Raw genomic sequence first — 26,862 nt, 5'->3', positions numbered from 1 at the left:
TTAAATCCAGACCCATTTCCTTCATCTAAATGGAGAAAGAGTGATTGAGTCTGTCGGGGACGTTTCTGGTGGAATCTGCTCTGAACTAGAAGTAAGAGACCTGCAGTCTTGCCCCTATCTGTCACTTGCCAGCCGAGTGGGCTTGGGCAAGTCATTTCCTCTCTCTGGGGCTCACTTTGTCCATCTCTACATGAGGGAGGGAACAGAATGACCTCTGGGGTCCCTTCCAGCTCTGATACTGTACAACTTATCTGAGACGGAGACAGACAAATTCATACAGTAAAGGCAGAAGGATAGAGGAGCTGAGTTTCCTGGAGCAAGAGACCTTCCTGCTTTCCCCCAGGGGCTCTCCCTCGACCCAGATGCCAAAAAAGAAACAACTGCAAAGAACACATAGGAGCAATTGATACTGGCCTTTGGGTTCAAGTCAATCCCAGGTGCACGGGTTAGTTAAGAATACTTCACCTCCATCATGCTCCCACCCAGCCTCATTCTGGGCCTTGCAGGTAAGAAGGAATGGCAAGGCCAAACACTGACTGCGTTGGAGCCACACAGACATGCAGTCCCCACCCAGATTCTCCCAGGCAGGCAGCACTGCGGACCACAATTCTTCCAGAGACATCACCCCACTGAACACCAGCCCTTCTCTGTTTAGTGACTCATCATGGCAAATTAATTCTGTTTGGCACTTTCAAGCCCTGAATCTTTGATGTTATTTTTAAAATAGCAACAAGCAACCACCACCCCCCAGTGAGTATGCTGGCTGTGAGCATGGGGACGTGAGCTCCCTGTGTTCCCTAGTGCTCCAGGCCTCACAAGCTCCAGAACCACCCAAACTCCCAGCTTCTCTGGGAATGAGATGGTTTTGGCCAGCACAGCCTGGTCCTGAGCCTTCCTAGTGTAAATCCTTTCCATCCAGGCAGGAAAAGGCTGATCCTCTCCCCTTCCCACAGAGTAGCCACATTTCCCAGGAACGGGTCTGTGAAGCAGCTCTCCCCTCCCTGAAGCAGGAGGAACCAAGAAGCCCCGGGCCTGCGGGACAGGAGCCCACACCACCATGCCCATGCATCTGCCTTCCCTCTTTGGAGCCTAGCCCCAGAGGGTTGCTCCAGAGGTGTTCCAATAGGGGTGGAATAGGATATGGAAGTCCTGACTCCATCCCCATGACAACAGGGCCTGGGCAAACCCTTCGGCTTTATGAATCAGAAGTGTATTTTTGTGCTCCTTTCTTCTCCTCCCAAAATGTGAAGATGATCAAAGTTATGTGCAGCAAGTCTTAGTGGCAAAAATCACAGACTCTGGAACAGGACTAACTGGGTTCAAATGTCTGGCTATGCCACTTATTAGCTCTGTGACCTTGGGCTCATGACTTCACTGCTCTGTGTCTCAGTTTCCCTATATATAAACTGGGAATTATAACCATTTAACTTCCTTGAAAGGTGGTTGTGAGGGTTAGCAAAGTTAATGTATGTGACCTACTTAAAACAGGGCCTAGTAAGTAGCAAGTGCCATTAACTACTCTTATTATGTGTCATTTAGGGGCTAGAATCATCTTAGCATCAGGGATTCAAGTAATGAGAGACTTGTGATTCAATTATAAACAGGTACACACTAAATATCTGTAATTGTGTGTTTTAGTACAAAAACGATTGCAGTCTTGAGCTATATTGACAAAAAGAAGAACATCCAGAAAAAGACTGAGAATGCCTAGTTTTTCAACCAGATAATGGAAACATGTCAACCCAGAGATCACAAAAAAGAGGCTAAGTAGGATACTGAAGATCAGAGACCAGAGTTAGCTGGGTCAGGCATGATATAAAAAATTTGTATATATATATATGGTTTTTGTACCTGGTTCCTGGCACAAAGCTTCAAAAACCTTCGGAATTTCTAAAATGTCCAAAAGACAGTAGGAATGTCTTTTGTTATTCATAATGAGCCCCTTTCAATCAAACCTGAGTTTATGCTAATAAGGTGACTGTTGGTGGGCCCTTAGATAGTTTCAGGGGAGGGCCTAGACACCCCAGAAAGACCCAGCACATGGCCAGAAGGTTGTAGTTCGAGCTCTACCCCCAGCCTCCATGGAGGGCAGAGGGGCTGCAGATTGAGTTCAATCAAGTGGCAAATGTCTTCTGTAATGAAGCCCCTTGATGGGAAAAAAAACAAACTGTAGACATGGAGGCTTGGGTGAGCTTCCTGGCTGGTGAACATACTGATGCGCTGGGAGAGGGCGTGAAAGCTCTGTGTACCCCACCCCAGGCCCTGAGCTTGGCATGTCCTCCCTGTGGGTGCTCCTCAGTTGGATCCTTCATAATAAAACTACAATAACAAGTACAGCACTTTCAGTGAGTTTTTTTAATCATTCTAATGAATTACTGAGCCAGAAGAGGGGTCATGGGAACCCCAAAATTTATAGTCAGGTCAGTCAGAAGTGTGGATGGCCTGTGGATCCCACCTGTGGCTGGCGTCTGAAGGGTGGGCAGTCTGTTGGTGACCTTGTTCTTTCACTTGTGGTAGGTAACTTGTGTGCCCTTTAACTCAGATAGTTCATGTCAGAATTGAATTGAATTGTACGATAGCCAGTGGGTGACAGAGAATTGGTGATGTAACATCACCAGGCAACTTTTACTCGTGATTTATTTTCATTCCTGGGACCACTCTATGAGGGAGCTATTATTGTCCCAGTTTTACAGAGAAAGAAACTGAATCACAGAAAGGTTAATTAACTTGCCCAAGGTCACCCAGATAACAGTGGAGTCAGGATTCAGCCAGATCTGTCTCTGGCCCCAGACCCTGCACTTCTCCACTCCATCACAGACCCTGAACATCTGCTGCGCTGCTGTGTGCAAGAAGGATTAGGCCGATTCCCCGGAACCTCAGCGGCCACAAGTAGGAAACCAGGTGGTGGTTACAGACAGGCAGATTGTAGCTGAGGGCATGAGGGAGACTTTTCCAGCTGCTCAGTGACGGAAGATGGAACAGGCTGCCTTGTCATGTGGTGACTTCTCTCTGCTGGGAGTCACAGTGACCACAGGATGCTGTAGGGGAGGGGAGGGGAGTGGACTAAGGTCCTGCAGATTCCAGGTAGCTCCTGAGTCAGCAGGATAGAGGGAGTTCATGGCAATGACCTGAGCGTCTGGAAGCTCAACCTCATGTGATGGATCCAACCAAAAAGTGTGCATCACTCCCCATCTCCACGAAAAACTGCTGCCTACTCACCAGGAGGCTGGCCCAGCCCTGTCCGGGGCTCCCTGTCAGTGCTCGGTCTACACCCGCTGCTCCACTCTCAGGGTGCCGGCCACATCTACACGGCCTCACACATCCGGGTGGAAACTGGAAAACACAAACACGACAAACATCAGGGCCTTGTCTGTACCACCATGACTCTTAACCCGATCTATGTGAAGGACTGCTGGGCAATTCTTTAAAATGAACTTGAAATGAATGTTTATGTTAAAAGCAAATTATATCTTTAAAAAGGTAAAGAAAGCTTTGTTATCTTTACAGTTGGGATCCTTTTAAAGAGAGGAATTGGAAAACTCCTTTGCTGAGTGCTGGCTGGCAAGGCCTCAGAGCAAGCAGGCTGCTCTGCACCATGGAGAGACTAGAATGTAGAACTCCTGTGTGAGCCCAGAGGGGATCACAAGTTGCTGCAAAGGTCTCCCTTCCTGAGACCCCAAAACACTTCACTAACAGCTGCTAAACTCACAGATGCAGATGTAAGTGAATTTTGGATGCAGCCCAAGAGGCAGAAGCAGCCTGAAGAATATCACACCCCAGGAAAGTGGGAGAGTTTTAGATTTGCACAGGCCACAAATTGGTTGGTTCAAGACAATTTCAGCTAGAGTTCAAGGAGAAAGGCCCCCAGCCAATGCCTGGATAACAGCTCATGCAGAACTACTGAAGGAGGAATGTAAACTTGTTAATACCTTACCAACGAGGGCAAGTCACTACTCCAAAAATCCTGGAGATCACGGTCTTCAAAGGGTTACTTACCAAAATGTTAACAACAACAACGAAAAGACTAGTTTTCTATTTTCCCTTGGACACCCTGTCGTTCAGACCCAGAGCTGCTGGGGGCTGCCTCATCCAGGGCTGGCAGCATCTCTGACCACCCCCGGCCCCCAGCCTGCCACCTGCCCATGGCCCTGGGCTCACTGGTCAGCTCAGCTCCACTCCTCACCCAGTGCTGTCCAGAGTGGAGCCATTCGGGAGGACTCGTCCCACCAATGCGGGGCAAGGGGAATTCATCTGGCCCGGTGCAATGTGCCTGTGGGAGTCCAGGACGTCTGCACACCCCCTGAGGTACAGCCTCTTCCTCAACCCAGCTGGGGGGCCCAGGGCTCAGCACTTCAGTGTCTGGATGGTCCCCGGCCCAGTCCTGATGTTCACCCTTCTAGTTAGGGACTTGGAAGTTGCTTGCAAGAGCTGGGCTCTGCGCTCTGTAGTCCAGTGCCAGCTGGGTCCTCCTTCCAGAGGTTTTAATTTCAGCAAGAATAGGATCACAGCCACGGCTTGATGCTGCCTCTGTCCAATGCCCTCCCTCCCAGGGCTGACCCCAGGGAGGGGTTTGCAGACATACCTCCACTACCCTCCTGAAGGACTCATCCTGGAGCTAGGTAAGTTTTTTCACCTCAAACTTCCTCCCCTTCCCCAGAAGCCCCTGCCATGAAGGTCTGAGGCTGCCCCGTGGCCATAACCTGCTAAGATTTGAATTTTCAGAGTCTGAGCTATTTTTGTGTTAATTAATACAATTAATCCTTTGCCCCGAGAAGTGGCTTGTGGCATTCATGCAAGAAAGCAGACATCTATTCCCCAGAAAAGCATAGACTGAACAAAATAATTCCCATTGCAATCTCCATTGGTGTGAAATTCCACAATTAGAGCTCCATTCCTTGGGTTATGGTGTTACCCACTAATTAAAATGAAAATAGCCCTGAGAGGTATTGGAGGCAAGTGTGTTATCTGTAAACCATTATCCTGTGGCAATGAAACTGTCAAATCTCTGATTGCAGGAGCCAGCTGAGCAGGGCAGGAGCGGCACCAGATCAACAAGTTGTAATGAGGGAAACGGAAGAGAAAGAGGCCTGATGCCAGGGCCACTTGAGAGGGGCCCCAGCACCTGGGGCAGGGCTGCTGCCCTGGGGGGCTTGGAGTGGCCCCGACCCTACAGAGCCTTCTGAGCCTGCACGAGCTGTGGTATCAAGCATCACCCTCCATTCAGCCTTCGGCTTCCCAGCACATGCCTTGAGAGCCCAGCTCGCCCCAGCTTCCAGCCATCCTCAGCCCTCAGGCAGAGCTGAGAAGCAAGGAGCAGGGTAAGCCATGGTGCCCCACGTAGTGAGAGCAGGTGCCTGATACCCCCTGGTTGCTTCAGAAAGCACCGGAGGCACGACCCTCAGGGCCACCTGCCCCCAGCTCTCAGTGTGCAGTCAGGCTGGGCTCTGAGGCAGGAAGAGTTAGGACAGTGTATTTTAGTCCTTCTTGGCCACCCACCCAACTGTGAACCCAGACATTAAAAACACTCAGGGGTCTTTGTCCACCATGTGTCCTGCAGCCACCTTGAAATCAATCTGTAAACGGACCATCACTCCCGCTCACCCTGCGCCACAGCCTCCCTCTCCCCAGCCAGCCCCTCCTCCCTGCTTCCCACGAACCAGTCACCCTACCATGGCCCAGAGAAGCAGCCTTGACTCCCTCTTCTTGTCCTGCCCATCTAATCCATCACCAAGGTCTCCACTTTTATGTCCTAAATATTTCCCCACCTGGAGCACCACGCCTTGAATCATGCTTCCGTCTCTCCATCCTTTAATGGTCTCTGGCCCCCGACCCTTCCTCTCTTATGCCCACCAACCGATCAGTCACCAGAGTCGCTGTTCTAAAAATGCAAATCTGGCCGATGTGTGTCACTGCCCTGCTAAAAACCCATCCCTGTCACCAGGGGCAGTGTTCCTTAACCTTTTTTTTTAATTTCTGCTCTTCCAGACAAAACTTAGTCAAATTTAGACTCTATTACAAAAATGGCAAGTATTCTTTTCACATTTTCCAAATATAAAATTTTAAACCTCTAAGAAGGGGGGGAAGAGAATGAAGAGAAGTTGCTTAATGGGTACAAATATATACAGTTTGAGAGAAGAAATAAGACCTAGTGTTTGATAGATCAGTGGGGTGACTATGGTTTACAATAATCTATTGTAAATTTCAAAATATCTAGAAGAGAAGAATTCAAATAGTTCTAGCATAAAGAAAAGACAAATATTTAAGGTGATGGATATCCCAAGTATACTAATTGGATCTTTGCAAATTATGTGAAAGTATTAAATAATCACATGTACCCCGAAACTATGTACTTCTATTATGCATCAGTAAAAAAAGATGTTTAAATCTGAATTTACTTCGTCAAACAAAATGATGTTCCATGTTAAAAATTCAAGCCCAGCAGCCCCCAGCCAGGGGCTGTGCCTTTCTCTCTCTGCCCAGCCTCTTCTTGAGGATGGCCACCCTGTAGGCCACCCCTCCAGACTCTTAGCTGACACCCACAGCCCCCTGGACCTCCCAGTGCCCGCCCCATCCTCCAGGGGCTATTCACAGGCCCCAGAGGCACAAGGCAGATTCCTCAGGAGTGCTGGTGTGTCGGCATCTTCCAGGAACACCCTTTCCTCTTCACCTCAGGTGTCCTCTCCTCCGGGAGCCTGCCCCCACACCCGCCTCCTCGGGCTCTCACGTCACTTTACTCACCTCTTCCATTCCACTTGCAACCTGACAGCAACAACCTGTTGCTGTGAGCTCCTAGCAGGCAAAGAGCCTGATGCCAGGTAGGTGCTGAATAAATGTTAGTTGAACTAAAATACAACTAGTGGTGAGTTGGGAGGAGTTAGGACAGCCCAACAAAGCAGCACCGTCCAGCCCAGGCATCCCAGAGGCGAGTGAGGCCCCAGGAGAGCTCGCAGCCCGGTGCGGGGAGACATTACCTGACCCTGCCCATGTCAGGGTGAGGTTCTGGGTGTCAGTGGAACAGTGTGTGGCAGGGGCCCTAGCGCCTAAGTCACCTCCTCTTAAACTAAGTGAGCTTTGGTATATAACCCAATGGCGGGCCCCTCCTCCTACCCTTCATGCCTGTTTTGGAGCCGAATCCCAGCAACTGACTGCAACTCTCACATTACCAAATCCAACCTTGATGATGGAGAGACAGAGAAGAAGGTAATATTACACACCACACAACGCACGGCAACCGCACACCCCCGGCTCGCCAAAGTCCAGCCTCGCCTCCTTCTCTGTCCCTCACCTCTCTCGAGCACCCCCTGCCCTGCCCTCGCCTGGGATCCTCCAGTCTGCTCAAGGGACACCGGAGCTCCCTTTTAGCACCTCTAGTTCACATCCTCACACCCCTGACCCCTCCTCAGCAGAGACCCTGCTCGGGATTCACCCAGGTAGGAGGGCAGCTGGGGCCTGCAAATCACAAAACATGCTCCGTGTCACGGAGCATTTTCTTCCCTGTCCCACTGAAGACAAAGTACATGTAACCACTGGAGTATGAAATCGCATTTCTTGGGTCATCCCTTCTGGCTGTAAAAGGAATGAAAGGTCTATAAGGGGAGTAACAGATACCCAAGGTGTCTGACTTTTTGTTAAATCTGCTTAAGCTCCACATGCCCAAAGACGAGATAGGTGCTGTCACCTGCCACTTCAGTGGGGGGTCCCCAGACAGGAATAGACAGTCTGTATCACTCAGCACCCAGAGCCCAAGGTGGAAAGAAGGCACAAGCTGCCATTTCCCAGCTGCTCACCACGGCCATGGCCACGGGTCCCCTTGGCAGGGCCGGCCTCTGAAAGCCCCAGGTCCCGGCCCCACAGGTCAGCTCCAGGCAAGGACAGCGCAGCATTTGCTGCAAGCCTTAGGCTTGAAGTGAGACCCCAAACTCACCGATCACTGAATGAGACTCCCACAGTGAGACAGGAGGCATCGTGACTGTGCGGCTGAGACTTTGCAGAGTAAGTTGAGGCTGTTGAACAGGGACTGGACCACACCCTGCCTGGTGCCTTCAGATAGAGAAAGCTTATGCCTCTGCATGGCGGGATCTTGGGGGAAGCTTATCATCATCCCTTCACACACTTCTGAATTTTCCAAAGTTCTACATCAGGTATTAACTGCTGTGATCATTTGGGCCAAAAATAGTTTAAAGGAAGAAAGGGAGAAGGAGGCAGGTGAGAGAAGGTAAAATATCTCTACATCCATCTCCAGAAGCCTCCTGGGCCGGAAGAATCCTTCAACCCTCTGACTGCTGCAGGCCCAAGAAGTGCTTATTTCTGGGCACCCCTGATGCACACTCTCCTAGTGAAGTTCTGTGAATTTTGAAAGCCTTCTGACAGAGGGATTCAAACTTAAGAGTTAGTAGGCACTTTGTTCCATTCTCCTGCTACCCAGGAATTAGACTGTGGTGGAATGGATGGGCCCAACATTCTTCCTCACAAACTCGGAATCCCTTCCATTCCCTCTCACTAGATAAACACAGTTACTTGTCAAGTATCTACTGGTGCCCAGGAGTGAGCAAGAACTGGAATTGGACAGGAAAGGGAAGATACCTGGGAGAAATGAGGCCAGGGCCTGCCTGCTGGAGGCCCACAGTCATGTTCATATTCATGAAAAACATGAATGCAAATGAAATAGACATAGATATATGTACATATGCACAGACATGTAATCAACTCCTAAGGCTAACACAATACAGGGTGCTGACAATGAATGCTGGGGTGATGTGAAATGAATGTGTTCGGTGCTTGTGAAACCATGGGTCCACATGTATGAGGACCAAGGTCCTGAGTTAGACCTTGAATAAAGACATTATTCAATTAGCAAAAGCTGTGCAACCCCATAGGTGCTTGTTGCTGTTCTGGGCCCTTCTCTCCAGCCCCGCAGTAAAGGGCCCAGCATTCTGGTTTTTCAGGTGAGGAAACCGAGGCTCCGGGAAACTGAGTGACTTGACCCAGCCCACCGAGCTGGTGAAGGGCAGAGCCTGGGTTAAAACCCATCTGGTTCCAGAGCTGTTCTCTTTTGACTTCACGACTCTCTCCTCCCCTCATCCAAATGAAGATGAGTGGATGCCAGGGGCCTGGCAGGAAGGTGGGGAATGAGCATCAGCAAATGGCCAAGGCCCAAAGCCCAGGTTCTATGTTCCTGGCAGAAGCCCGGAGGATTCGGCCAGCATCTGAAAGGATAATTCTGTTCCTGTTTCTGGCATGGGGGGCTCAGAACTGAGATGGCTCAGAACTTCCCAACACAGAAGATGGGGATTAGACAGCAAGGGACAGAGCAGGCACCTCTGGTACTCACTCTGACAGGTGGCTGTGCTTTTAGGTAAAGAGGATGCTGCTGGCCCCCTCAGGAGGACAGCTGGCTGCAGCGGTGACAGCTGACAGTGGGTCATGCACACATACTCCCAGGGCTGCCAGCCACTGAGACCTGCTTGATCTTAACAGTCCTTTCACTACATGCCTGCCATGGACCTGGCCACCACTGGGGAAGTCAAGGGATGTAATTCACAATCTCCCTTCTCCAAAGGCCCATGATGAGGGGGTTGCGGAGACAGCATTACAATACCAGGGGCACAGTGCTCCAGTGAAGGTTCACGAAGGCAACCGGGGGGCTCCCACACTCAAGCCTCTAGCACTGGGCTTCAACCCACTCGTCAGCTGCCTCTGCCACTAATCACAAGTCCATGTGGACCTCATGCCTTCCTGACGGGGAAAATGGGGGGCGCCCAGGAAGCCCTGGTGCTGCAGAGCCAATGCCGGCCGGGCAGGAGGGCTGGGTTCAGCCTTCACAGACTCGGCGCCTTCAGTGAAAGGGTCAGTCAAACCTGGAGACGATACAGATGAAAGCTCATCACAAAGGCTGTCTCATTGAGCTGACTTGGCCTCTATTCACCGTTCCACACCTCGGGCTGTCCTGCAATCCAGTCTCAGACACTTTTAAGCAGTCACCTTGTCTACCTTGTGCCTTTGGGCAAGACCGTATCTAATGTCAATGGAGCTACATTTTGAAAAGTTTTACCTTATTCTAGTTCAAACATAAAACACTTGATGCTTCTTTTTGGCCCAGTCTGAGAGCACCCGTCCTCCAACAGCAAAGTGAAGTGTAACCCACTGAATCATGTGGCAGGGCTACTCTTGCCCCATGCTTTCCCCTAGACAAGAAGTCCAGGAAACAGCTATTAGCTGATGTGTCCTTCTGTGTCTAATAGAATAAACCAAATCCTAGATCACAAGAGATGGAAAAGCATGCTCTTTTAGCACATTAAGGTCAAAATTGTCTTGTTGGTTTTGTTTTTTGGGGTTTTTTTCCCCACTAATTGGACACAAGAGAAAATAAGAACATCTTGCGTCTAAGACTAGAGGGTGAGCTAACACCATTCCTTTCTTCTCCAGACTGGGGAAGCTGTGAAAATCCACAACTCAACTGAGGCTTGGGCATGTGTGGGGGAGAGGGAGGAAGAAAGTTAGTGGGCCCAGGAAGAGGGGATGGTGGGAACTGGAAGGAATAGGTTAAGTAAGGCGGAGGGTCTAAAGGCTCACACGGAGAACTGCTGGCCTCTGGAACTTCCGTGTTCCCAAAAGCCTGAGCAGGGAGGCTCAGGCCTTCACAGGGTGTCTGGAACACCCTTCACAGGGTGTTTGGCGAAAATAGGAGGTATGTTGTTGACTTTCCACTCCTCTGCCTGACAATTCTCTATGGTTTGAATTTTCTCACGGAGATATTAAGGAAAGAGCTATTTCAACTTCTGTATGTTTCTGCGTGTATGTTTGCATATTCATGTGTCAGAGGTAATGCTATGTGCTGCCCAGCCCCCCTTCTATCTGGATAGGACTGCATGGAATGTGAGCAGAAGTGTGGGCATCACCTGTAGCCCAGGCGATCGGGAGCAGAGGTGCCTTCTCCGCTCTCTTTCTCCTTCCTTGCCTCCCTGCTGGAGGCAGAGGCTCCTGGGGAAACTCCCAGGCCCTAGGGAATGATGCAGCCACCAAATGGCAGGAGCCAGGTGTCACTGCCAGCAGCTCCTGAGCATCTGATTGGCGTCTCTAAGGTTGTTGTTATAGCAGGTCGCCTACCCTGAAAAACATATTCCCACCTTTTCTCCAGGTCAAGACACTCTTCTCTTAATTCTATTCCACTTATTCTAGTGTCTCCTTCAGGATCACAAATGATCCATATGTTACATCTCTGTTCTATAAATTTATAATTTTTCTTCTCACTAGTTTTATTGTTGGCATTTTCCTTACATTCTGACAGTTTTGTCATTGTTATTTTCTACTTTGCTAATTTTAATTCCACAAAATTAATGTGTATTTTAATTCAGACACTGAACATTTTGTCTTTTTGCATACTTCCCTTAATTTATGTCCATTTTTACCCAAGATTTTTTTATCTTAGTCTATTCTCTCCTTATGACTGTCCTCTCCCATTTCTTAGAAGCTGTATCTTTTCGAACTCTATATATTAAGGACACAAATTTTCTTACATTTTTCTTCTGGTTCCGATAGCAGATTATTATCAGAAGTAAATGCCTCCTTTTAGTCTTCCAGATCATTTATCTTCCTCTGAAATGTCTTTTCTCAAGACACTTCTAATTTTCTTTTCCTGTATTCTCCAATAAGGTGAAATAAAGTCCCCTAAGATATAACCTTCAGGGAAAATAGCTTCTAGCAAAAGGTGATGAGAAAACCACGTTTTCTGGAAATCAAGGGTGGTGCAAACATAATTAATAGTGACCTTTAATACCTCCAGGCAATTTCTGCACTAACATGACCAAAGCAATTACCTTAGTGATCAGTTCACTTAAGATTAGAAATATAAAAAGATGGCTATCAAGGAAACAGGCCCAATCCCACATCCAGGTTATAAGTACTCCTTTTATAAAAAACAAAGTTCAATCAAACTCATTTCTGGGTAGTGGAGTGGTTGGGCTATGAACATCAGACTCAAGGAAATAAATACTTAAATGAGCCTATAATTCTTAAAATATGACTCTCTGCTTCACAACTTCTTGAGATACCATAAAAATATTAATAAGATAGAGGAAGAAAGAGATGAAAGAGAAACATCATGATAACAATTTGAGAGCTATCAGATACTGGAGGCCCTGGTCAGCCTCACTTCTAGGACATTTGCTTAAAGAAATGACATGAAAAGTGAGTCACATAGGTGAGCACAAGGAAGACCTTTCTTTGATGCAGGTCTCAGAAGTGAAGGTGGAGAGATACAGCCCAGGTGTTGATTTGATAGAGGGATAAAAATAAAGTGAACTTTGGCATCCTGTATTTCTTCAAAACGAAGACAGCCTTGATTGACTGGCACGGCAATAATTTTAAATATTACTAAGAAAAAAACATTGCCAATTATAATTATAAGTCATCATTCATTGGAGGACACATCCTAATTTCAAAGATGTTGAAATATGGGGGGAAAGGTGTATCTTAGAATCTATGAAGTACAGGAACTCAACTCAGAAGTTAGTGTCACCAACTTTGGGACTGCCTCTCGCATGGTGGGTGGCATGTCATCTACTGGGGCAGGGAGCCGAGGGATGAGACAAGAGAAACAGGCCACAGGGGCTTGAGGAGAGCCCCTTGACACCCTGATTCAGGGCTTATCAGTAGACCAGATTGGTTAGCTGTCAATCCCTGCTTCTGCCCAGTACAGTGTCCTGACATCTAGGCATGACAACAAGGCAGACTGGATAAGCACGGCTCCCAAACAAGTTCTCACACAGTGTACATCCACGTACACCTCTGTACATCTGCTGAGGAGGCATCTTCCTCCTGTGTGAAGCGACACATCATGTCATAAGGCAAGGCCCAACTAAGATGAGAGAGTCAAAGCTTAAAAGACAACAAGATGCGATGAAAGTGGAGATGGATCCACCACCAGGATTTCTGATGGGCTGAGCCCATGTAAACCGCACTGGTTGGAAGCATTCTCCAGAGGGCTTTACCACACAGTAGGTGCTCAACCAATGCTGGCTCCCATCCCCTATACCTCTCTCCAAGGACCCTCCCAGATCTGCTGTTTGATTCTTCCCTGTATCTTCCTAAAGTTAGGAGTAGAGAGATCGGAGAAAATGAAGGACTGTGTTGGGGAGGGGTAAATAACTATCTCACTACACGAAGGACCCAGGGACCTGGCTCCACCATGCAGCATCGTGGCCAAGAACCCAGGCTCTGGATGGTACTAAGGGCCTAGGATTGAATCCCAGCTCTGCATCTTTCTGGTTATGTGACCTTGAACAAGTTACTCAATTTCTCTAAACCTCAGTTTCTTTGTCTGTACAATGTGGAGAGGAACAGTCCCTCTTTAGAGGATTATATAAGATAGTATATGGAAGCAAAGGTTTTGCACAGGGCCTGACAAATAGCAAGGACTCAATAAATGTTAGGTGCTACTATTAGGTCAGTCCTTATATGGTTTATTGACATTGGAACAATTGAATTTTTTTTTAACTCACCGTCTGGATTGCATCTTGCCGGCAAGTACGCATCTGGGCTGACTGCCCCGTCAAATGTTCTCAAGGGAATGCCAATGAATCCGTGAAACTGAGCTTAATCAAATTAGGCAGGTGGACTGGGCATGGTAGCTCACGCCTATAATCCTAACGCTCAGGGAGGCTGAGGCGGGAGGATTGCTTGAAATCAGGAGTTCGAGACCAGCTGGAGTAAGACTGAGACCCCGTCTCCACTAAAAATAGAAAAATTAGCCAGGCACGATGGGGCGAGCCTGTGGGGACAGGTACTCACGAGGCCGAAGCAGGAGGATTGCTTGAGCCCAGGAGTTTGAGGTTGTAGTGAGCTTTGATGATGCTACTGCACTCTACCCGGGGCAACAGAGCAAGACTCTTGTCTCAAAAAAAAAAAAAAAAAAATTTAGGTAGGTTATGTCTGCTGCTGAGTTTCTGTACTAAAGACACAGGTAGATTTTTAGGTGATATGCGTTTTAAATGGTGGGCTGTACTTTTCTATCTGAGCAGGTAATCTAGAGCCTCCATTGCTGTTGACAGTGCTGCCTGCATCACTGGTGAGAATGAGACCGGGTTGCAAGTCTTTCCAGCTAATTCCCTGTCCGCTTTGATCCAGCCATTTGTTACAGGCACAAAAGGCCATGCCCAGCCATCTCCTGACACACTTATGCCTTGGGAAGGGCTTCTTTAAGCTTGGAACTCAAAGTAAGGGGTGAAATTTTTAGATCTGGAGCAAAAAAGGTGACAAAGAACTGCAAACCAAGGCCAAGAATCATGAAGGGCAAAAAGAGAGTAAATGCAAGAGGAGACCCCACCTCTTACCACTCAAAAAAGGGCATTTAAAGCAAATTCAGTGAGGCTTAATAAGCAAATGGTTAATAAGCAAATGGAATGCGTTAGCCCAAGGGAGAGTACAGACCAAACGTGCCAAGTGATGGGCCACATTAAATATCCATCCAATGACCTTTGATAATGAACACCCACGTGGCATTTAGCCCTTAAAAGCTGTCCCATGGAAATGTGTACCTACACGGTGTTAAACAAAAAAGGGGTGAGGGTGGAATAAATACATATACTTTTAAGTGCCTGCTATGGCCAGCCACATGCTAGGCACTGTTCTGCCATGAGCCTGCCATTCTAGAGCCCACCCTGTGCTGAGGGGCCAAGGGCCTCACAGCTGTGTGACTTGGGCAAGTCCCTCCACTACTGTGTGCCTCATTTTTAGATGGTGACCATAGCAGTACCCCTGTCATAAGAAATGTCCCACCTGCATTTCTGGGCGGCCTCTTCATGAGGGATTCAGAACTTGGCTCAGCAGCCGGCTTCCTAATGAAGCCATGCAGCTGTACAGGGCATCCTGTCTCTGCCTCCCAGCCCCACTCCGACCCCCACACTCTATGCACGTGGGCCTTCCAGAGCTCAAGCCGCCTGTGTGGCTCACCAGGCTGCTCACCTGCTCACACCACAGGAGGCCTGGTGTCATCTCCCTTGCAGCTCTGGGCCCCACTGCCAGGCTCTCTGCTTTTGCTTTGGGTATCCTTGACGTGGGCCCCCTCTGGGGGCCGCAGGACTCGGAGCTACTGCTGGCCATGGCTGTGCATGTGCTCCTCTGACACGGACGCAGGGCACTGTACTAGGCGCCAGCCACGCACTGGTGAGTGAGACGTGCTCCCTATCCTCCAGGTGCCAACAGCTGGGGCCTCCAACATCCACGCAGTGTGGGGTGTGGGCAGGATAGCTGCCCACATTGTATCTTGGCCTTCTTTGTGCCCAAGCCTCCCAGGAAGTGGGACAAAGCCCCCTGATGCCATCTCTCTCTTCCACCTCCTCTCCTTTCTACCTGGAAGACAACTTTTCAAACCCTTCATGATCTCAGAAGATGATTACATAATGGTGAAGAACAAAGACTGCACAGGGTGTCTGGTTTGTATCCTGGGTTCACCTTTACTAGCTGTGAGCCCTTAGGCAAGTTACTGAACCACCCTGTGCCTCAGTTTCCTCATCTATGAAGCAGAGTGGCGATTATGGTCACCACCCCAAGGGGTTGCTGCAATTGAATGGGTTCATCCATGTACGACATGTAGGACAAGGCCCATCACAGCAGCACATTCAGTAATGCTGGGCCTCTCTGGCAGTATCAGTCAGTGTGGGAAAACCAGGCTGGCAAGGGGCTGGGAGGAACCCTGTCTGGGAATGCTCCAAGGGGTCTGCAGTGGGTTGACTGGTGTCTCCCCCTACAAATATGTCCATGTCCTAACTCCCAGAATCTGTGCATGTGACCTTATTTGGAAAATGGATCTTTACAGATGTAATAAAGTTAAGACTCTAAAGAGGAAATCATTCTGGATCATCCAAGTGAACACTAAATCCCATCACAAGTGTCCTTATATGACACAGACACAGACAAGAAGGCCACGTGACGATGGACGCAAAGACAGGAGTGATGCAGCCACAAGCCAAGGAACACCAAAGTGACCAGGAGTGGGAAGAGGCAAGGAAGGATTCTCCCCTAGAGCCTTGGGCAGAAGCACAGCCCTGCCACACTGTGATTTTGGACTTCTGGCCTCCAGAGCCATCATGGCATGTCTCCAACCTTAATGTGCATACAGATCACCTGAGGCTCTCGCTAACCTGCAGGTTCTGATTCGGCAGGTCTGGGGTGAGGGCTGAGATTCTGCATTTCTCAAAGGCTCCCCATGATGCCGACGCTGCTGGTCCACAGACCACACTCTGAGCAGGGAGGGCTTGAGAGCATAATGTCTTCAGCAGTCATGATGACAAACTGAAGCACTGGAACAAAGGGGCGGGGTTGTAGATCCCATCAGCCACAACACGGGGCCACTGTGACAGTGTGTGAGAGCCCAGCTTGCAGCTGCGGGATAGAGAGTGGATGCAAGTCATTGACCTTTAGTGGCACTTGTCCCTGGCTCAATCAATGCTTCTGAACTGAACAGCAGCTCACCCGGGCAATGCTAATGGATTTTGACTGCTCCAGTTCATCACTCCCTAACAGGGTCAACCAAGAAGTGGTCTCATCCTTATGGCTAGGGGAAAAAAAAAATTTCCTCATTCCTGGCTTACAAAGGGCCCAAAACAATTCCTGGGAGAATGGAAATTTTGGTGGCAAAATCCCAATTTCCTAATTTCAAAAAACCTAATGGAAACTTACAAATCAGGACTCCTGTCCTAAAGTTTTTATGGGATAAAAAAAACACTTGATCCAAAAAGGAGACAAGAATTCACCTCTAACATAACCTGGGCTCTTAGGTGACTGGGTACGGAGAAGCTTAGTTTGGTAGACCAGAGAGAAGAGGCCACTGGCATAAATGTCCCAGGATGTGGGAGGAGGGGGTGGCTTTTCCCACTAACAGAGCCTACGATACGGAAAAAAAAGCTGGTTCACCAAACCCAATGCAAGAAGGGGCAGGAGAAACAGATGTCAATTAGCCTGAATTCTCACTGCATTTTCCCACTGGTCCCTCTCCAGGCCACCATCCCAATCCAGCCCATATACATGGTTATATTTCTAAAATGCTTCATAGAAACCATCCATGACATCTCGTCCATAGCCATAATGGTCTCAAGGCTTCATATCACGTATCAACTCCAAACAATCGGTAGCAGCTGCCTTAGAGTTTGAGTCCTTCTTTGCACTCAGTTGGAAAGAATGTTAGGATCAACTTCCAGTGTCTGCCATGGGCTCAGGGCAGGGGGACTGACACCATGCCATTTCTTTCAGGACTGCAGGATAAAGTCCTCTTGGCTTTCAGTCTCCTCAAGCTACCATTGAGACATCATCTCCCACTCTTCTTCTACATGCAATGCTCATTCCAGACAAATGGGACTCCCTTCTCCACCCCACACCAGTGCCCAGTGCACCCCACCAAGCGACCCTGCCTCTGTGGCTGGGCTCAGGCCAGACCTTCCCTCTTCCCCATCCAGGTCTTTCCATTCTTCAATGCCTAACTCCCCCTCGCTCTCCTCAGCTCTAGTGCCTCATTCATCACCAGAACCTTCTTTCCCTGCTGTTACTCATCTCTGCATATGAGTCAGGACAAAAGTGACTCATGCATGAGTATTCCTAGCTTTTCCACTCCCTTCAGACCCTTTTCCTCCCTGAACTCTAAGAAGAGCCTGCCGTACCTCACTGCTCTTTTGATCTTTGAACAAAGGGAACAGAGGACAGGAACTTTAAGGAAGAATAGGCATTTTTAGGGGCCTTGTGTTGAGAGAGAGTGGCTTTGTGAGGTTCAAGGGCACAGGGTGGCAGAGAAAAGTGGATTTGTAAGAAATAATTGCTGTGTTCTACAGTCTCCCCATTTGACACTCAAGAAAGGCAAGTAAAGCCCTGGAGGTATTACAAAGAGCTTCTGCTGGTCACCTCAGTCTGTCCTTGAGGCCACAGCAGTGCTCTCAGTCTGGACCTCATGGGATGTGGCCATGAGTGAGCATGACGGTTACCCAGCATGTGCTCTCATCTGGGGTGGCTTAAAGGGCCATTTCCTGCACCCAGCTGCCAGGGTCTGGGCTAGGCCCCAGAGTCATAGAGTTAGGAAAGCCCTTAAGTCATGCCCAAGCCCCTCCATTTACAGATAAGGAGGTACCTGAAGCCCAGAGAAGGGGGTCGGTCCACACCTTAAATTCCACGGTGGCTGAGATACCCACATGAGCAGGTTGTCCTGGGCTAACGTCAGAGCATGCCTGCTAATGTCACTCACCTCCTTCAGAAGGAGGCACACTAGGTGAGTGGAAACCAAATCAATCCACTTTGACAGGTGTTGATTAAAGACACTCTAGGAAAAAGGTGCTATGTGTGAATATATGGTAAGTGTTCTAGAAAAACCTGTTATGGACATTGCCAGGACCCATCTTTTTGCACAGACAGTAATCATCCCCAGCCCTTTGACCTCTGTGCCTTTGAGTTTGGCCTCATCTGTCTCTCTCCAACTCACAAACACAATCCCTCTCCTGTCCCCTTTCCTCGTCCTCTCCCACTCCTGCACCTTCCCATCCGCCCCTCGCACAGACACCTCCCCTGAAGGCTTGCCTTGTCTTCTCCCATGTAGGCAAGTGCAGTGCAGAAAAAGGTAGGTGCAATGGTCATTTCTGACGGTGGGGTAGGGAAGTCTCATTAAAGACCACCTGGGCCTGATTGGCGTGATTTTCCCACTGGCAAACCCTCAAGGATAGGTCGGGCTTCCAGCTCTCACTGAGTCACGCAGTTACAGGGACTTCAGAGGCAACCCGGCCTGGGCCTTGCTGGCCTAACCGCTCCTCTGCCTTCCCTGCTGACCCCTGCGGGCTCCAGTGTCAGCCAGCTTCCTGCCAGATTGGGGGCAATGGAGGGCCCTGGCCCAAGACAGGAGGGGACATCAGGGCATTTCCTCTCACGCTCCAGCTCAAGAGGTGTCTCCTCCGTGGCCCCAGCTTCTGCCAAAGAGGCCCGCATGTTCCAGCTTCCATGGCCCCTGGGCTGGACTAACACTACCTGTTCCCTTTCTCCCTCCAGCCCTGGGTAGAAGTGGCTTCCTGCTGTGGCTTATCCCTGTGCCACCTCACCATGCCCTGTTTGTTGGTTTTCAGCTCCTCCATTACCTGTGTAAATTTCCTGCGTTAAATTCCCTGTTGAGATACTTGAAGAAGTTTCTGTTTTGCTTGTTAGACCCTGACTAATACATAGCCCAACGCCACCCCACCAAACCCTTCATTAAACCTATGAAAAACCAAGGCCAACACAAGAATGATTTGTCCAAAAACAGACACACTGATAGCTAGTTGTCAGGGAGTGGACTGGGTTTCTTGATTTCTGCCCTCCACACCCCCGCAAAATATGGGCAGAAAATGCTTCCTTTTTACTTTTAATCCAAGAGACTCAAGAGTCACTGGAATCAACAATTTTGAAATATATGACTTCTAAGGAACAGCCACAGCAGTAGTTCTAGGCCTTTCACTTTCTACACATGCCCTCTGGGCATTAGGAACATTTAAACCTTCTCTGGGAGAGGAGACACCTCAACTAGAACAGCCCACAGCCAGGTCACTGCCTGCTTCCCAGCCTCCGTTTCAATATTTAAGGAAATAAATGTGATACAAAAATGACCATTTCCAGAAGCATTTAAAATTTTTTTTTAATATATGCAGCAAAATTCAAGTCCTCAGATTTTTGGACCAGATGGTTTCTCAACTCTGCAAAGTAGGTTTAATTTAATAGTTATTTAAACATGCCATATATTTTAAATACACACAGCTTCTGCTAATTAACACTTCATAATTTCTCAAGAGTCCCACAGGCAATAGTTACCATTTTGTAAATGGTGAAACATAGTGTCAAGAAAATGAATCCTATTTTGTTCCCAAATTGCAGCCCTGGGATAGTATATGTGAAATATCTCATCTCTTCCCCTCTGTGTGAATGGAGTGGTGAGAGAAGATGACAGTGACTCCCCCAGGGTTGGGTGACGGGAACATGTGAGCATGGTACCACATCAGGCCCTTGGACACACATGGTCTTCAAAAGGCAGACCCCCACCACGGGCCTATGGGCCAAGATTAGCTACACAGATCCACGTAAGTTAAACAGTGACCTACCATGAAGACATGGGCACGCATGCACACATACATGCACTCACGGCACTGGCAGGGCAAGACAGCCACAGTGTGTGGGAGCTGAGAGGCAAGGCAAGTACCCCCCGGTGTGGAGTGGGGCTGGGGTGCTCTGCCTGAGGTCTCCCCAGGCTGCTTAAATGTCATCCCCACTCCCCTTTGCCTGAAGTTCGATCATTTGGAGATTTATTTGGCTAATACGTCTCCTCTTTATAAAAGTCTGTGCTCCTGGGAAAGTAGATCAGATACAGTCATAATCTGCATAACGATGATACAGTCAATGATAGACCAGGTATATGATGGTGGTCCCATGAGATGGTAACACCATATTTTTACTGTACCTTTTCTATGTTTAGACATGTTTAGATACACAAATACTTACCACTGTGTTACAGTTGGCTACAGTATTCAGTACAGTAACATGCTGTACAGGTCTGTAGACTAGGAGCCATAGGCTAGACCAAATAGCCTAGGTGTGTAGTAGGCTAGACCATCTAGTTGTGTAAGACACTGTATCATGGTCATGCAACAGTGAAGTCACCTAATGCTGCATTTCTCAGAACATAGCCCCGTCGTTAAGCGACACGTGACTGTATTTGTTAATCCTTTCTACATCAGCGTGACCTAGTGAGACAGCTTTCTCCCTGGTGCTTTGCAGACATCAGGGGCTGACATGACAGGAACCCAAAGAGAACACGGAGCACTTAAGGAGACACACTTGGAGGGCTCAGGCTGCCTTACTTTGTCGTAATGAGGGGCCCTGGACGCCTGGGAAAAGGGGTACTTAGAGATTGAGGGGGCACCAAAGAAGGAGGGAGGAGGAACGCCAGCTTACCCAGGGTCTGCCCAGGACCACCCTGCCTGTGCCGGCTGCCACCATGCACAGCTACTACCGCCTCGGGACTGCTTTCTCCTTGGGGGAAAGGAGACATGAGCAAAAGGCTGACACTGAGGTAGGGGACAAAAGTAACTACAAAGACCATGCGTGACTGGGAGAAGGCTCATTGTGTGAAAACTTCTTTACTGAAATCCTAAAAATAGCAAAGAACCAGAACAGGCTTTCGCCTGTCACTGGACTGGAAGTTCTAAGAGGGCAGAGTCTGATTTTGCTTATCACTATTCCCAGCACCTAGAATAGCGTTCAGTAAGAGGTACTCAATAAGCATCAGTTCAGTGAATGAGATCATACAGACCTAAGTGCAAGGAGACAACACCTCAAGACCCTTCTAGCCCCCTCCTTCCTCGAGGCCCACTGACCGCATGTGGCTGCAGTCTCTTGCTGGAGTTAGGAATGGGCCTCTGGGGAAAAGACAAATCCCTCTGCAGGCCTCTGCAGAGATGCACTGCTGAGCTCTGCTGGCTTTCTGCTGTTCCCCGAGGTCACTGCCTCCGTTAGGTGCACCTGCTGGATGGCCAGCCCCCATGTGTCACATCTGGCAGTCTCACAACAGGAGGTAGATGCTGCACAAACCAATCTCAAGTTTCCTTAACCAAACCTTCCAACAAGCAGCAGGCTCTGCACCAGAAGACACTAAGGGAAAATTCTTTGGGGTATTTTCCATCCTTCATTTTTGAGGCACCACAAGAAAAATGAAATTTCTGATACTCTGTTGGATCCAATGTCCCAAGGTGATGTTCATGGTCATATTTTCAATCTTCCCCTCCCCTCTCCTTGGGCCCAGAGGATGAAGCGGTGCAGGCAGCAGGTGAGAACCCAGCCGTGATTCTGAAGGAAGGTGGGACAAAGTTAGTGGTTTGCAACCAAATCATGAAGTAGTACAAAAAATATATACTGGGAAGCCTTTGGATCGTCACAGTTTGCAAAACCATTTTGTCAACCAGCCCAAAGCAGCTCTGGATGTAGCCAGTGACACTCCTACCTAAAGCTCATCTACAAAGATCCAGATCTACACATCTTGCTCAGTGCTAGGCTCACAGTAAGTCATCCATCAATTTCTATCCGATTGAGAAACATTTGAATGCAATGAGTATCTGGACCAATCAGGATCACATACGTGTGAAACAGAAAGCTTTTCCGATCCCTGGGTATACACTTGAACCATACACCACACAGAGAAGCCAGGGCTCTAAGCTGGCATTCCAGGTGCTACATCAGGGGGAAAAGCCACTGGACAGACTAAACACAGTGATCTGGTCCTGGACCTCCCTGAACCATCCTCAGATGGCCCTCAGGGGTGTGGGAGGTGGGAATGGAGAGGAAGACCCTATCTGTTTAGAACCAGAGCAGCAGGGTCCCCAGGGCGGGGAGGTTGCCTCTAGACAAAGAACTCGGCCAACTGAAACCTCCCCAAGGCTGAGCCTGTTTGCCTGGGGAAGTCAGCGTCTTTCCCTGGGGAGATGAAGGAAACAAAGGAACTGTGTGGAGGGCTGTAGAGTGCCACAGCTCACGGCCTGGTTATTGGGGGAAGGGAGACGTGCAGGAGCTAAATTCGAGCCCCAGAGCTGTGAACTTCACAAGGGGAGAGAGTCGCTGAAACGTCTGATGGAAACGGTGCGGGGTTCTGGACTCCATCTGTCTGTGCATACATCTGTCTGAAGCCGCCTTCCGCTGCTAATTAATTCCCGTCTCATCACAGTCACTCTTGGCACATAAGTCCCACTGACAATTTCCCATCTATGTTATTTAGCATTCAAGAATTCAGTGCACTGACATAGATGCAAAAAAAAAAAATGAGCCATGTTTGAACAAATTAGCTACTTTTGTAAGCCCAGGGTCCAAGGGCCATCTCCATTAGATTTGCCATAGGCTACAATTTTGCAGAATCTTTTCCCTGAGTTTTTCTGGCAGCAGATGTTGCTTCTCTCTCGCAGAGAGACGTGAAATCGCTGCTGCCTGCTCTTCTCCCCAGTGATCCCTAGGCTGCTTTTTAAGGAAGCTTTAATAATGCAAAGGAGGGAAGAAGGCAGTGCATGAATAAAACACCAAGCCACTACCAAGATGTGTTGCCTTGAAATCGGGCCTCCTGGTTAAACAAATGGACCAGCTTTTAGCAGGAGTCTTCTGATTTGCACCGAGAATGAGGGTTTGGATCCCAGAGCCTTTTCTTAGGGTGCCGTCTGACAAGTGCAGCTTCGAGCCAACATCAGCGTATCAAGTGCTGAATTTAATTTCCTCCCAGCAGCCTGGCCACAAGAATCATTGCTAGTTGAGGAAGGAAGAAAGGCTTTTGCTTTAGCCTTCAAGATATGTAAGGGTGAGTACATATTCAGCTGACATTTTAAAACATGTTATCAAAAAGGGGGTGTGGGTCTGCTAAAATACATCAAGGATCAGAGGCAATGCAGTGGAAAGGAAGGAGATATTCTATATCTGGATTCCCAATTTGCAGATTACATGACTGATGTCACTGTGCCTCCTGGGAGCGTTTTAATATTGTTAATAATACAGTGAGAGTTGGCGAGTTTTCAGAAATGGCTTGCTGTATTGATAAAGAAAGGATTGCCTTTCTTGTCCCCAAGTCCCAGTGCTTTCCACAGACACACAAAAGCCCACCCCCAGCAGCAGATGAGCAGACTTCATCTCTGTTGTCAAGGAAACCAGTCTGTTCTTAGCTCTAGAATTAGAAAGCCGGGGCCTGGCCTCAGCAGTGCCTCCCGCCCACGTCTGCTGACGGGCCTGCTACCTCCCTCCTCCCCCCGGGACAACGGAGACCCTTTCTCTAGCAAAATCTCGAGCACACTGCTGGAGTGACAGCTCCAGGCAACCAGTGGGTGGGTGCACAGCCAGATGAACAGACTCATGGGGAAAATGAGTTTATCTACACAGAAAGGGAAAGGACAATCGGCAAGTGTCTGGGACAACACGGTGATTGACCCATGTCATTGGGAATGGCTTAGGGAAGCAGGCGTGACCACCCAATGCTGGCCCAGCACTCCTTCCCTCTAAGACATCTACCTCCACATTGCTCTACATGGAGAGTCAGCCCACTGGTACCAACGGGCCAAACCTGGTACTCTGAGCTGATGCAGGGAGTACAGCCCCTGAGAAGCCTGGGGTAAGCCCAGGTGGGGGGCGTTTAGAGAGTCAGGTAGCACATAACACGAGTAGTGCAAGGTAGGAGCATGGGTCTAGGAGGCGGGGAGAAAGGACCCCAATGTCACCACTACCAAGGAAGGGGCAATCGGATGGAAAGGAAACAGAGAGAGGAGTGTGCCGTCGCTGGCAGGAGAGAAGAGAGGAGATGGTAACCAGTATCTTTGGGGATATGCTCTGTGGAAACCAAGGCTGGGGGATAAATTGAAGGGGGCTCTGAGATGACACCCATTAAGGACAGTCTTACCCAAAAAGCAACCCATGTGCTTGATTTTCTGAATTCCCCAAGCCAGTGTGTCTGTATGTACCCCTTTCAGAATTTAGCGCCCTCTACCTTGCACGACTCGTGTTATACCTGTCCTGCAAACCAAGAGCCCTGAGGGACCAAGTTCTGACCCATCTTTCTATCTTCTATAGCCCCAGAAGAAGGGCTTGCACACATCAGGGGCTGATGAGGGTTTGCCAAGTATACACAAATGGATGAATTCTTATTTTAGACACTGTGAAATCACCTACAGAAAGTGTTCAGAATTTTGAAATTATTATCAGAAAGAATTTTAAAATTTTTACCTCTAAACAGTATTTCAAACAGTATTAGTTGGGTTTTCATTTCTACCAATGCTTTATCTTATTGTCCCAATTATGATGACTGCCTTATGATAATGGTGATTTTTTTAGCACAAGGAAAGTACAGTGAGACACCCGAACAGGGAAATGAAAGAAATAAAAATGTCCTCCGAATTACACCCTCTGAACACACATGGTGCTTTGGGGCAGAGATTTACATAATGATTAATTCAACAGAAAATGACTCCTAGACCAGCAGGACCAGACTTTAATCTGACAGTATACTAGCACGTCCAAACTCCATGACACACATCACACACCTGGGTCTGTCCTGGAGGGATGTCATAGTCATGGGGACACAACACAGTTCATGCAACTCAAAATGTAAAATATCTGAAATCCTTTGCTAGAATTTCTCAAGCACCATAAAGAATAGAGAGTCCCCAGGGGAGCTTTTTAAAACCCTCCCCTTTCTTCTTTGATTCACTGCACTCAACAAGCACAGCCTTTTTCTTCAAGCCTCAATCTCCCCACTCCCAAAATGCCCTACACCCCAGCCTGCTCTGCCTATTCCTACTTCCCTCCTCCCTCCTTTCCTCTCACTCTTTCCTGACAACCTCAGTGTTGTATGCAAATGTAAAAGCTCACTGGATTTATTCTTTCTTTACCCCACCCCTGCCCACCTCTCCTCCCAAGCCCAGTCAGATTCCTCCACTTTCCAGCACACAAGCCTGTTGAGGCAGTGGCACCATGTACACAAAACCAGAGCCATTAACTTCCAGGAGAGCAGGGAGGCTGGGAGCAGTCAGATCGGTGGTACTGACTTTTGTCTCATCACATAAAGGAAGACTATGTCAGGAGGAAGGAGAAGTGGGCAGGTATGAAGGCATAAAGGAGAGAGACAGAGGGGTATAATAGGGGATTGGAGCTGGACTACAGGGTGGGCCAGCTGGGTAGATGCCTGGAGAACTAACCATCGAGTTGCATTAAGACATCCTTGGTGTAAAGTAGAAACACAGCCCCTGTTAACTCGGGTTTCCATACATGACTCCTCACATTGTAGTGAAATGTAAACTGGTTCTGCTCCCATTGAGTAGGTGGAAATCTTATGATAGCTCCTTGCCTGCACTGACTTAGAATTTTTAAGTATTTTTGCAAAATGCCCTTTCAGGTTTCATGGTATATGCAAGGTAGGAGCATGGGTCTAGGAGGTGGGGAGAAAGGACCCCAGTGTCACTACTACCAAGGAAGGGGCAATCGGATGGAAAGGAAACAGAGAGAGGAGTGTGCTGTCACTGGCAGGAGAGAGGAGAGGAGATGCATCATAGTCCCCTGAAACAGCTTGTTTAATTTTTAAAATAAATTAAATGCTACTTGGGAGACTCATCCATAAACAAAACCAAAAATCCAGTAAGAGAAGACCAGAATTTTTAAACGATTACAAATATTATAAGAAATTCAAGTTTAGGATGGTGTCTGGCTAGTGATCCATGACTTACCCTTCCCCAACTTCTCACTAAATACCAATGTCAACTCACACAAAATTAGACCATAACTCATAAGAACGCCAAACATGAAGACTTACAATCAGCCCAGAGCCAGAATGATGGATGAACATTTACTCACCTAAGAGATGGAAAAGAGAAGCACAAAGAACGACTGATACAGGCACTTGTCTTTGTCACTTGGGTGAAAGAAAGCTCGTCAGCGGGAAGGTGAAGCTTCATTCCTCCCCGACTGCCTGCCTTCTGGCTCAGGGCCTATACCCTCCAGGAAGCTTTGCTACCTTCCCACCATGATGTGGAAGCTGCTCCTTGAGAGGCCAGAGCCACTTCACACACATATTACCCCTACGAGTACCTCTCATGCTTCATCTGCCCCAGGATTGCAGTGTCAGTCACGCAACATGGCCAGGGACAGATGTGGATTCCAATGCTGTATCGCAGCCAGAGATTTGAAGACAGAGATTTGGGTGTGGGAGTCAGATAAAATCCACCTCTAGGCTACTTGCAAAGAGGTATATCTATGATGAAGTCATGTAACATGATTAAAAATAATTAGCCAGGCCGGGCGCGGTGGCTCACGCCTGTAATCCTAGCACTCTGGGAGGCCGTGGCGGGTGGATCGCTC

General features: G+C 48.5%; 1 protein-coding gene across 3 annotated transcripts in view; it reads right to left on the bottom strand.

Annotated features, from left to right (window-relative positions):
• ADD2 (adducin 2 (beta)) overlaps positions 1 to 26,862 on the bottom strand; it is a 102,000-nt gene that overhangs the window by 44,057 nt on the left and 31,081 nt on the right. For 2 of the 3 annotated variants that reach the window (XM_012646431.1, XM_012646432.1), the window contains exon 2: positions 3,220 to 3,333. The exons of the other annotated variant lie outside the window; for it this stretch is intronic. The gene's annotated coding sequence lies outside the window, so the exon portion shown is untranslated. The remainder of the gene's footprint in view (positions 1 to 3,219; positions 3,334 to 26,862) is intronic. 3 annotated transcript variants of the gene reach the window in all.

Source organism: Propithecus coquereli, unplaced genomic scaffold (genome assembly GCF_000956105.1).
Source record: "Propithecus coquereli isolate 6110/MARCELLA unplaced genomic scaffold, Pcoq_1.0 Scaffold243, whole genome shotgun sequence".
NCBI lineage: Eukaryota > Metazoa > Chordata > Mammalia > Primates > Indriidae > Propithecus > Propithecus coquereli.
Note: the sequence above shows the minus strand (reverse complement) of the source record. Positions and strands in the feature narration are given on the sequence as shown.